Source organism: Lepidochelys olivacea (assembly GCF_965140295.1).
Source record: "Lepidochelys olivacea isolate rLepOli2 genome assembly, chromosome: 9".
Taxonomy (NCBI): Eukaryota; Metazoa; Chordata; order Testudines; family Cheloniidae; genus Lepidochelys; species Lepidochelys olivacea.
In genome coordinates, this window is record NC_140419.1 from 48,125,531 (window position 1) to 48,138,684 (window position 13,154).

The 13,154-nt window shown below is 43.3% G+C and overlaps 1 protein-coding gene across 2 annotated transcripts in view; it reads right to left on the minus strand.

Moving 5' to 3' along the window:
* GIGYF2 (GRB10 interacting GYF protein 2) overlaps window positions 1–11,455 on the minus strand; it is a 148,684-nt gene extending 137,229 nt beyond the window's left edge. For both annotated transcript variants that reach the window (XM_084638197.1, XM_084638196.1), the window contains exon 1: window positions 11,355–11,455. The gene's annotated coding sequence lies outside the window, so the exon portion shown is untranslated. The remainder of the gene's footprint in view (window positions 1–11,354) is intronic.
* Window positions 11,456–13,154: the final 1,699 nt, after the last annotated feature.

Genomic DNA, 13,154 nt, shown 5'->3' on the forward strand with positions numbered 1-13,154 from the left:
TCAACCTTGTGTTCCCTTGTTTGTCGATGTAATAATTAGTGGTGGTGTTGTCTGACATGATGAAAACATGATGGGAGCCAATGGATGAAAGAAATGCTTGACACATTCTCTGTACTGTCTGGAGTTCCAGAATATTGATGTGCATCTGGACTGCCCCCCACCTGCGGTGGCAGGGATCAGGTGGGCTCAGGTTTCAGTCCCACCTCCTGGGGTCATATAGTAATTTTTGTTGTCAAAAGGGGGTCACGGTGAAATGAAGTTTGAGAATCCCTGTGATAACCGAAAAGCATTTACCACAGCGTACTTCAATGATTAATATTACTCCAAGACAAAAATATACAAGCCACCACAATTTTTACAAGAATATGTTTTTCTTTCTTCTGAAACTTTGAAAGTACTGTGCTGCTGTGTTTTTTTGGGCTGTTATCACCACTTTCAGATCTGACTTAGGTGAATGATTGTTTAAAGGAGTGGCCTGTGTGGAACACTATTTATGTGATTGGATGTAGCATCAGAGACATCAGTATCATCTTGTTACAGGATGGAGTTTTACTCTTCTGCACTGAAATCCTTCTCATTTTATAGTTTATTTTAAAGTTATATGCTTAATCAAATTTTTCAATTCTAAAAGAGTTTCGCTTTCGCATATTTAAATTGCTTTTAAATGTCTAATACATTCATCATGTTTATAGGCAGACCACAACACAGCTGACATCATGAAGGAGGTTGAGGAAAAAAAAGTTTTATGTACAGAGATTAATTTTGGGACTGAGTAAGAAACAGTGGGGTAGATCCTCAGCTGGTGCAAATTGCTCTAGCTCCCCCCACTGGAGGTAGGACAATTTACAACCAGATTACGAGCACCAACATGTTTCTGTAAGTCTTTCAGCAAGAACCAGAGCATACCCTTGGATTCAGTGATTTTGTGTACGTTTTCACTGCAGATTTAACTCAGTTCATTGGCACCTATGTCTGAGTATCCAGGTTAGCCTATCCCAAACCCATAAAGCCAAACCGCGCCGTTACTGTGTCCTCGCTGATGCTGCTCTCAGCTGTGTGTGTCAGTGAGGGCTTAGCTTACGGTTGTTCGTGCTGCAGTAAACTAAGCCACTCTATGATACAGAGTGAATTCTCTGTTCTTCTGGGCAGGCAGGGGGAATTATGGAAAAGCAATGAAGGACTGTCTGCATTGGATTGATTTAGCACGCATCCTCAGTGCAAAGAGGACAGGTTACCAGCCCAAGCAAAAGCAGCATCTGAACTCTAGCCTATACCCCAAGACAAGCCAGCTAGCATGGCTTGAAAGCAGCACCACACGTGGATGGGAGAGGGGTTAGGAGCAACATCCATATAAAAGCCTGAGTTTATTCTGCAGTGATGACATACTTCAAGACCCTAGCCCTAGATGTAGTTCTCTTTCTGGCACAAGAAAAAGCGACTGCTACAGCCTTCGGGTCCTTGCAATGGATACAGTCAAATCTACTCATTTGACCATTCTGGACTACAACAGGTTTAAACAAAGCTAGTCATCTTCTTCCATATGGGTCACACGTCAATATCTAGATTGTTCAGCCATCTAACTGCTGCATTATCAAGGATAGCAAAGTATTGTACTTCACCCTCACAATCTTCTAATCGTGCACTCCTCCACCACGTGTTTCACTGTCTGTATCACTACCCCGTAGTCACACTGTGAAGACTGGGCTAAGCCAAATTCCTGCACTGTGGCAGCCACACTGGCTGTCCCTGTCAGAAGCCTGTTAAGCCTAATCCAGGATCTGTGTCCAAAATGCAAACAGATGAATTTCAGAAACCCTTACTTACATTCATCAGCATGCCCGCCTCTCTATCCCAGAAATGCCGCAACTCTGCAAGGACATACCTGTTAGCCAATACGCCGTTGTACATCTCTTGAGATCAGCACTGGGCCAGCAGCACTGGATACGAGTGCATCAATGGCCACTGCAAAATGATATTGTGAAGGCAGTCGTGGCAAGTCAGCAGGAACTACGGGTGTTTTCTTCTGGAGGCGGGCAGAAAAATCTTATGGGAAGTGGGCATTGCTTATGTATATCTATTGGAACCATTGTCAACCTTGCACAAGGCTGTTTTCATCCGTGATAGCCTGCCATGAACTTTTGAAGGTAATGAGATTAATATTTTGTCATGATTATGTTTAGTTAAAAGTCACAGACAGGTCGCAGGCAATAAACAAAAATTCACAGTATCCTGCCATCTGTCTGTGACGGGGGGGAGGAGGAGGAGGAGATGACGGGACAGGACTGACTGCCACGCAGGACAAGACAGCTCCAGACCCTACCGCAGCCACTGGGGGAGGGGAGGCAGGACTGCTCCAGCCCCTGCTTGGATGGGGGGAATGAGACAGCTGCAGCCACCGGGGGGGGGGGGGAATGTGTGCACCCATGGGACAGCTCCAGCCCCCACTGCAGCCACGGGGGGAGGGAGGGGTGGAGGAGATGAGACAGCTCCAACCCCTGCTGCAGTGGGGGCTGAACCCAAAGAAGTCATGGAGGCCCATTAAAGTCACGGAATCTGTGACCTCGATGACTAAATCATATCCTTACTAGTGGCATCTTGTCCAAGTTCTGATTGCCTTCTTGTGGCATCCCCCCATGGATAGTATAAAGCAAAATCAAACTAGACAAAACGCGGAACAGAAGTTCACATTCTAAGCAACAAGCTCAACAAAATTTGTAATTTTAGGGAAGCCATCATTGCCGACTTCAAAGCTCTTCCGATTATAATTTACACCTTTACGGCTGCTACATGTTTTAAACTTTGGGAGACCTGAACTCTGGAGAACCAAGCAATATTCTCTCTCAACCTCAGCCATTTTTCCAACACATGCTTAAATATCATCATGAACATGTGAACACATGAGAAGAAATACATAGCTCTCCCCTTTCAAGCAATTCAGTGTTTACCCAGGAGGCTTAAAACATACTTCTCTCTACACAGCCATTTTAACCTTCAGGTCTTGTAGAGCAGGGCTTGGAAAATTCACTCACCTATAGTTAACAGAAAGTTTTCCCTAGAGTGGAGGACTCCGAAGACATTGTTCCTTCAGAATTTAAGCCTCTGTATGTTAATTACATTTCTAACCTTTATGATTGGAAATATAACATTCCCACTTTGAACTACCACAAAATATTCTGAGTCTTTGGGCAGCTTTTGCTTCAGTGCCTGTTACCATTAGTAATATTCTCAAGCAGCAAAGTGAAACTAGCCATGGGTTGGTCACTTTCACAGCTGCTATATAGAACTTTGGACAGCAGAATTTCACTTGCAACTTGCTCCTGTGCAGAAAACCTATCAGTAGCATAAGAGACAGGAAGGGGAAGTATTGAAGGGAGAGCTTGACAAGAAAAAAAGGATAGGTTAAAGATCCTAACCCTGCCCCCCATAAGACCCAAGAGGAAGGATGTGAAATAGCAGAGACCCTATCTACCCACTCATTTTGCATCAGCAGCGAGGAGACTGGCAAAGCATCAGAGTAATGGAGTTCCCCATCCTCCAGCAGCAGAATAGGGAAGGAGAAAGATCTTTTACTCCTTCAACAAATCAGATGCAGATGGGAGCTCCAACATTTTTTAAAACATACTAGCCAGAGAGATGTGAACAATCAAGCCTCCAGGCAGGGTCTAGGGCAGGGGTGGGCAAACTTTTTGGCTTGAGGGCCACATCAGGGTTCCAAAACTGTATGGAGGGCTGGGTAGGGAAGGCTGCGCCTCCCCAAACAGCCTGGCCCCCTCCCACTTCCCGCCCCCTGATTACCCCCCTCAGAATCCCTGACCCATCATATCTAATTAGCACGACCCTGCCACTATCTGTTCCAGAGGTAGAACCGCCTCCTTTCCAGCTATCACATGGTGCTGTAACTAAGAACATAAGAATGGCCATAGAGGGTCAGATCAAAAGTCCATCCAGCCCAGTATCCTGTCTACCGACAGGGTCAATGCCAAGTGCCGCAGTGAACCTAACAGGTCATGATCAAGTGATCTCTCTCCTGCCACCCATCTCCACCCTCTGACAAACCCTAAACTGCTACAAAACACATTAAACCCAACAAAATGTATGTATAACATTCCAAAACATATGAAGTCAAGGCACACAAATAAAAGGATTCCTGGAATGAACAATCATTTTCACATTAATTTACCTAACCAGACCTCTGTAGGCCTCATATACCTATAGCATGTTTTATGATTCTCAATTAGGTTTTCCCCACTTTGCAAGATTTTCCATGCCCCCAGGTAGTAAACATAAAATGTTCAGAAAATGGATATTTCAGAGTGATAAAGCATTTCTAGATTTTCATTGGAAAGGTATTTCAAGAACTCTCCCATGTAGAATCTACTACAAAGTCTTCTTTTCACAAAGGAGCTGCTCTTAAACATGAAAGTATAGCTGTCACATGAGAGGATAAGAGACAAGATGTTGGAGTGACAGGCTAGTAACAGGGCAGTCTGCTTTAACCAACTGACAAAAAAGTTAGCTTTAAATAAAGGTTGCTACCATGTATACATAGGCGCCTGCTTCGCCCCGTGGGTGCTCAACCCCTCCTCCTGGCTCCGCGCCTGCCCACTCCGCTCCGCCCCAAATCCACCCCCTTCCCCCAAGTCCCCGCCTCTTTACCACCTCCTCCCGCAAGTGCACCGCCTCCTCACTCCTCCCCCTCCCTCCTGGAAAGTCCTAAGTGCTGCCAAACAGCTTTTAGGCAGCGGATGCGAAGTGCTGAGAGGGGGAGGAGCAGGCGAGGTGGGGGCAGGTGGAGCTTGGCTGCCAGTGGGTGCAGAACACCCACTAATTTTTCCCCATGAGTGCTCCAGCCCCACAGCACCCACAGAGTCAGTGCCTATGCATGTATATATACACATAACATATATAAGAGTACATCATCAACACTTCCTGGGTCCATCATCTATTCTATAACACAGGGATTCATAGAGAAATCTTTCCTGCCCTGAGCGGAAGAGGTAGGTAGTTACACTCACTTGCTTTGTTTCAAATAGGACTAAAAACTCTGTGTGTTTGTACATCACCTACAACAACGGAGTTGTGATCTCAAATGAGGCCTCTAAGCACTACTGCAATACAAATAGCAAACAATAAGGGAAGGGAAATAGTCAAACAAGGTCACAATTCATTCAGCACCTGATCCAACTCTAACTGAGCCCTATGTAAAGAGGGGAGCTGAATCAAGCCCATGATTTCTTAAGTATGTACTTGTAAGCTGCATATACCCATGGGGGAAGTGGGGGAGGCGGGAGCTTAACTATGTCTCATAACCCTGTTCAGCCTCCACCTATAAATAAGAAAACTTTTATATCCCCTCATCTTACATCATCAGCTTCCAATACGTGCTACAAATTCTCCACATATGGCTAAGACAATGGTTCAACCACCGATTACTAGCTAGTAACACTAACATCTCACCTTTTACATCTCACATGTAAACCAAAAGCTCAACCTTATCCCATTCCAACTACCCACCTGTAAATGGGTCATGAGACCAGAACATCTACCTTTAGTCTTCACACGGTCCAGAAACATCTTCTCCACACATTCTCCCCATTCTACCATGAGGCAGAAAACACATCTACACTCCCAATATAATTGAATTCTTATGTTGTCTTGATTTACCCTCCCTAGAGAGGCTCACTATCCTCCAGATACCGACCACACATCTACCTTAATCTAAAGTCACTTTACACATGCAGACCAAAAAATCTCAGCCTATTTAAATATTATTTACCACACAAGAGAAAGAGGAATCCACATATCTATACAACATATGACATTTTAATTTGTAGTCAGTGATTTAAGAAGCATTTCAAGTTGTGGTTTGGGTCTGTGACACAAGCATTTCCCTGTTGGATGATCTGAGAACAGAGTTAAAAGATCAAATCATGAACTAAAAAAATTTTACAAGAGTGAAATAAATGTTGCCTACTTAAAAAAAAAAGTTGCTTGTTTAAACAGCAGAAAAAAGCCTTGATTTCCAGTTTTATTACATTTATGTATAGCCTGTTTCACCTGTTTACTTGGTGCATTTTACAGCACTTTCCATATCGTCAATCTAATGTTTTCACTATAATGAGTTTTGCATGTTTGTGTGGGTTTTTGGCACAGCTCAGGGACAGAAAAACATTTTGAAAATAGGATTATGTGGTTGTAAAGCACTAAAAAATTGACGGGGGACTCAGAGAGAAGTGTACCTGAAATTACATTGAAGTCATTTTTTAAAACTGAATATATTTCAAATTTATAATTACCTTTAAAGGATTTTAGAATATACAATCTGATATTTTATCTAGGTACACGTAAAATATCATCTGAATGGTGAATATCTTTGTATATTTAACTATCTTCATAAACTGTATTACCATATTTTTAAATGCTTGGGAGAGGGTATGTTAAACTATAACCCTCCTTGGCATACATACATTGTAGCAACCTTAACTTAATTTTAGTAAAGGATTTTTAAAACAAAAAGCCTCAGAAGCTCCATGATGGCTTTGAAAAGCTCAGCAGGATCCCCAACTCTCCATACTTCATGTGCAATGCAGATCTTAGGAGATGTTTGTGGGTCCTTGGTTCCCTCTACTTCACATTGCCCTACAAAGTTTATGAACTATGGAGAAAGGATGGTCCAGAGGTTACGGCTCTATCCTAGTGCTGAATTCCTTGCTCTACCATCACAGACTTCCTGTATAAGCTTGAGCAAGTCACAGCCTCTCTGTGTCTCAGTTCACCATGTGTAAAATTGGGATAATGGTACTTTCTCTGCCTCTCAGAGGTGTTGTAAGTATAATTCCAATAAAAGACAGATACTCAGATGCTACAGTCATAGGGGCAATATATCTATCTATCTAAGATAGCCAGACTTCTGCAATGCTGCTCACACATCATAAGCAGCTAAGGCAAACATTAAGGTGGATTTCTGCAAATAACTACTTAAGGTAATTTAAACTGTATTTAAAATTTTAAAATAAGGCAGTTTCTTTTAAAAACATCCATAATTTAAGTGTCTTCACCACTTCCTTTCAAACTCTCCAAAAACCCCTCAGATGTATAAAAATACTTTCTGTGCAAAAGTATAAGCAATATGAACATAGGATTTATAATGACTCCCTACTTATCACCATAACTAAGGAGTTACTGCTAAGTGGCTTCCATGTTCAGGGAATTTTTAGCTACCTGTAATTCAAAAACAGGTTGACAAAGTTGCTTCATATTTTGAGAAAGACAGCTGGATGTCATTCTGTAATAAATCCACTGCTGCAAACTCAATTACTAACAAAGACATCCAAACTTGTAAAGCTGGGAGTGAGATCCTGATCCTTTATCTTCACACCCTGCCACTACCACTGGAACTAATAAAGCGAGTTACAGAAAAGTAGTATAGCAGGACCCTACATTCTTTTTAATATGCATGCCACCACAAGAGGGCACACTGTTCACATGTACATCATCACTAAATCTTCTTGGTTATAACCTATTTCCTTTAAGTATAGCCTAAAAGCAAACTTTAAAATCCTTCTTTAAGCTTTTTGTCCCCTGATTGTTTTACATTTAAGATTCACGTATCATTTATCCCAGTATTTCCTTGAACAGGAGTACTGGAGAGCTAGTATGAGCATGACATCACAAAAGCCATGGAATAGAATCCTGAACTGAGATGAAAATTAATTTTTAAATCAGACTGTTTAAAAACCATGGGACTGTTTGTTAACAGCTATTTAACTTAACTACCTGAAGGAACAGTTTGGAGACTAGATCTTTTTGAAACATTTCAATTACGGGGAGGATCGCGGGGGGGACGGGGGGGACGACTCCTCTATCCATTATTTGGACTTCTAAAGAGAAGTCTAGCAAAAGAAATGAAAATAACATTTAATATTTTTGACATTTCAAATGTTAAACACAAGCAGAAAATCTAAGGAGAATTTCAGGTCTCAACACATTAAAGAAGAAAAATAAAATAAAATGTTGCAGCAGGGGTCTCCAACCAACTCCCCTTTGCAGGTCACTTTTAACTAATGCCAGGTCTACAGTTAAAACTTAAGTCGACCTAGCTACATCGCTCAGGACTGTGAAAAATTTCATGCCCTGTGCAACACAGTTATGTTGACCGAACCCGCATTGTAAATGCGGCTAGGTTGTCAGAAAAATTCTTCCACTGACCTAGCTACTGCCTCTTGTTATGATGGATCTACTGCAGCAACAGAGAAACATCCCCTTTGTTGCTGTAGTAAGATGATCTGTAGCAGCGCTTGTAGTGTAGACGTAACTTTAAAGTCAGTCGAACTGCTTTTTCCTTGTGTGTTCTAGTACACTGCAAATATCATTTGACAGAATTTAGACTAGCCAAAAGTCCATTCAGCCAACACCCCAGATCAACATGGATAATGTGCATGTGCGCTACCCGTCATCTCTCACTTCCATAGTTCATCCCAAATGGAAAACTTCATTTGCTTCTTTAAAGTATTCATAAATTTGCAAGGCATTATTCAACTTGATTTGTTTTAATTTTTAACTTTAAAAAATTTCAGTTCCTGACAGAGGACCTTTTAGATATTAAGTCTTTGGAAGGAGTGGCATTGTTCTACTTTAAAATGTCCTTTAAAAATGTGTATGTACGGATTTTTCTATTCCCCAGTTGGTGTCTGAGACTTTTCAGAAAGCAAGATGATTGACTATACCGGGAAAATAGTGAAACTGACTATACACAAAGTAAAAATGAAAAAGAGCTCTACACCACCTTTCAGTTATAGTAGTATCTACTTTTAACTATGACCAATACAAGGTTTTCAAATAAAAGGCTGATTTTTCAAGCTGTTTTCCCTTTAAGTTTATTGTACATTTTAGAGAGAAAAGGAATCATTTTAGCATACTTTCAGCCCCTTTGCTGGACACCATTTTATTGGAAAAAAGAAGGGATGTTCAAGGTATTTGAGAAATTATTTTATTGATAGGTTTCAGAGTAACAGCCGTGTTAGTCTGTATTCGCAAAAAGAAAAGGAGTACTTGTGGCACCTTAGAGACTAACCAATTTATTTGAGCATAAGCTTTTGTGAGCTACAGCTCACTTCATCGGATTCATATTGATGCGTTACACAGATCTCTTGATGCATTTTCAAAGGATGAGTAGTAAACCAAGATGCAATATATATATTTTAATGATCTATGTTAGCTGAAAACAGAGTCACTGGAAAACAGTTCAAAAAAGGCTCTGCAGCAAACCTGGTGACAGAGGATGTGCAAGTATATCCACAAGCCCAGATGACATGGGACCCCGTCCAGCTCCTGAAATCACTAACAAATATTTTACAACTTTGTCAGAGAACTGAAAAGTTATATTAAGTCTTCAGACAGCAGTGGAGTCAACAAGCTGTCAAGTTTTGCTATGACTGCTATAAATTTTCACTGTGAAGTACCACTTCAGTTGATGGTACCACTATTTCTGACCTATTTAATACAGTTAACCAGAAGCAGAATCCTGCATTTTGTCCATGCTCAATGAAGAATCCATTCTGTGATACAAGAGCTCTGACAGCAATTACCTCACTGGATCAATGTGTCTATGCTACCTTTTTTTTTTTTTTTTAAAGTTCTCCCACTGTTAAACCTCCATGGATTCTCCTGCTCGTACTGACAAGGCGCAGGCTTATTACCACAGTATCAGCTAAGGGCAGGTCCACAGTATGGGGCTAAGTTGACCTAAGTTACGCAACTCCAGCTATGTGAATAACCGTAGCTGGAATCGACATACCTTAGGTCGACTTACTGTGGTGTCGACACAGCACTGGGTGCTTCTCATTCTGGTGGAGTACTAGATTCAATGGGAGCACGACCCCCGGTGGATCTATCACCGCAGCGTCGATCTACAGTAAGTGGAGACAAGCCGTAACTCTGATCTAGACAAAGTCTAGACAAATTAGTGACCACCAGTGCCTTGTCTATACTAATGCTCCTACCAAGCCTACTACCAATAGAATTAGCAGCAATAGGTGAGTTCAATAAATGTCCTAAGTCTTGTTGACTCCTAGAACAACTGTTTTTATGTCAAAGAGATCCAGATCATCATAATGTCCAACTATTACATATTCTACTCAAAGCCATGCTCAAAAGTCAACACACTTTTACCTTTAATTAGACGTTAGTAGGCAATAAACACAATGAGTAGAATTGTGGAAAAGGAAACACTTTTCAAAAAGTGGCACAAGCTAGCTCTTGCAGCAAGAAATCAAAGGGTGATGAGCTAAAAATGATTAAATTAAAAAAACAACAAAAGCAGAATTCAGAAATAAAATTTAGAGAACAAAATATGGACAGCAAAAATAATGGCAAAAGTAACAATAAAAAACAATGCCATCAATGTTAAGTTATGGGCATAGGAGAGTGTGTGTGTGTGGAGGGGGTGGGGGGTGTTACTTCTACTATGTCAATCTGTACTGATCCCCTTGACCTCAAACTTATCTCGATTTAAACTGCAGTTCTACATACTTTAAAGTGCTGGGAGTTCTTCGTTGACATTGAGACTACTTGTCTTGGATTAATACCAAACATACATGATCCTGATCAATGGACTCTTCAGCCTGCCAAGGCCTCCATGGTCACACACTGCTGAGTATTCCCCTTAACACCCAGCTCACTGAGAGAAAGGCCTCAGTCCTGAACCAGCTCTTTTCTCCTAGTGTCTGCAATATGACAAGGCCAGACATGCTCAGAAGAGAGTGGTTTCAGTGCGAACGGAACCTGCCCACGGCTCGCCCAGGACACGGGACGGTCCCGCTGGGCTGGGAGAGGAGAGTTCACAGGAGTTAGGGTAAGAAGGAAATTAGCAGGAACCGCAGGTAGCCCGGGATAATCCCGAGAAATCCTGCAGCTGCCTGACAGGCTCCGGTCCAGCGGCACTCACCCAACCCACGGCAGAACCGGCTGCCAAGGGACCGCTTGGACGGAGCCCCCACCTCACAGAGCCAACAGGGAGTAGGAACAGAACAGGATCAGGCAGCCGGAGTCTCCTCGGAAGCTACGGGGGGAAAGACCAAAAGCAGAGGCTCCAGGAAAGGCCTCTTTCCCATAAGCCAAATCCAAACAACCTCGGCTCCTCACAGGCCGCGGGCCTCCGTGGCTTCTATACCCCAAGCCCGCTGCCTTTGCCTGGGCATGAACTGTAGGCGAGGCCGGTGCTTCCAAAGCGGCCTATGCACGTTCCCGCAGCAGGGCCGCGTCTGCGGAGCAGACACGCCCCGGGCGGGAAGGGGAAAAGCTCAGACACCGCCCGGCGCCCATGGGAGCCGGCCAGAGCCAGCGGGGTTAATTACCTGTGATCCCGGACGGAGAGTCTCTCACAGCCGAAGCAATTCCTCACTCCCAACAACACAAGATGGCGGTCGCGCCGCCACGCATTGTCACGTGATATAGGGCGCCACCTACCCGCGTAGGCCCCGGATGGGAATGGCGGCGGCTTGAGGAAGCACGTCCCAAGCTGAGCGCGAGCTAACAGCTGGGGAGTCCCAACGCCAACGGCTGCCGCGAGCCCCGCCCCACTGCCAGCACAGGGCATCGAGACAGCATGAGCCGGCCGCGCCCGGCTCTCTGCCTGTCACCCAGCTGTGCCCAGCGCCAATGCTTCCCTTCCCTCGCTGCTCCAAGAGTATGCTGGGCTGTCCTGCCACGGGCCACCCTGGCTCCTGCCCCTCCTTCAGCCTCGCCCTGTCACAGGGCCTAGGCCACGCCATCCTGTCACCCAGCTGGTGCTCAGGTGCCAGCTATGGCCCCGCTCTGCACCCTGCCCCACGTCAAGCTGGGGGACCAGTCTGGTACTTCCCCACAGCCTCTGCTCCATGCCCATCTCACTCTTCTGTGTTCAGCTGCCCTACATCCTCATTTCCACCATAGAGCCTAGACTCCTTCAACCGTCTGACATGTAGCCAACCCCCCCTTCGTCTGCAGCAATCACCCTGTCAAGACATTCGGGCTTCTTTGCCTCGCAGGCAGGTGGTGACTGCAGTGCAACTTGATCAGTGTTCAGGGAGTGATGAAATACACCTTAGAGTACTCAAGGGGTTGACGGAGGAGATATCTGAGCCATTGGCTATTATCTTTGAAAACTCATGCTAGATGGGAGAGATTCCAGAGGACTGCAAGAGGACAAATATAGTGCCAATCTATAACAACAATCTGGGGATTTATAGATCAGTCAGCTCAATTTAAGAACCCAGAAAGATAATGGAGCAAATAAGCAATCAGTTTGCAAACACTTAGAAGATAAAGTGATAAGTAACAGCCAAGATTCATTTATCAAGAACAAATCATGTCAAACTAACCTTACAGCTTTGTTTGACAGTGTAACAAGCCTTGTGGATAGGGGGAAGCAGTAGATGTGGTATATCTTGATTTCAGTAAGGCTTTTGGTACTGTCTCACATGATCTCAAACAAATTAGGGAAATGTAGCCTAAATAGAGCTGTTATAAAGTGGGTACATAATTGGTTGGAAAACCATTCCCACAGAGAAGTTATCAATGGTTCACAGTCAAGCTGGAAGGGCATATCAAGTGGGGTTCTGCAGGTATTGGTCATTGGTCCGATTCTGTTCAATATCTTCATAAATGATTGAGATAATAATATATAGAGTACATTTAAAGTTTGAAGACAGTACCAAGTTCAGAGGGGTTACAAGAGCTTTGGAGGATAGGATTAAAATTCAAAATGATCTGGACAAACGGATAAATTGTCTGAAGTAAATAGAATGAAATTCCACAAGGACAAATGCACAGTACTCCACTGAGGAAGGAACAATCAATTGCATGTATACAAAATGGGAAATGACTCCCTAGGAAGGAGTACTGTGGAAAGGGATCTAGGGCTCATAGTGGATCACAGCAGTAAATATGAGTCAATAGTGTAACACTGTTGCAAAAAAAGCAATCATCTTTCTGCAGTGTATCAGCAGGACTGTTGTAGACAAGACATGAAAAGTAATTTTTCCACTCTACTCCATGCTGATAAGGCCACAGTTGGAGTATTGTGTCAAGTTCTGTGCACCATATTTCAGGAAAGATGTGGACAAATTGGAGAAAGTCCAGAGGAGAGCAACAAAAATTATTAAAAGTCTAGAAAG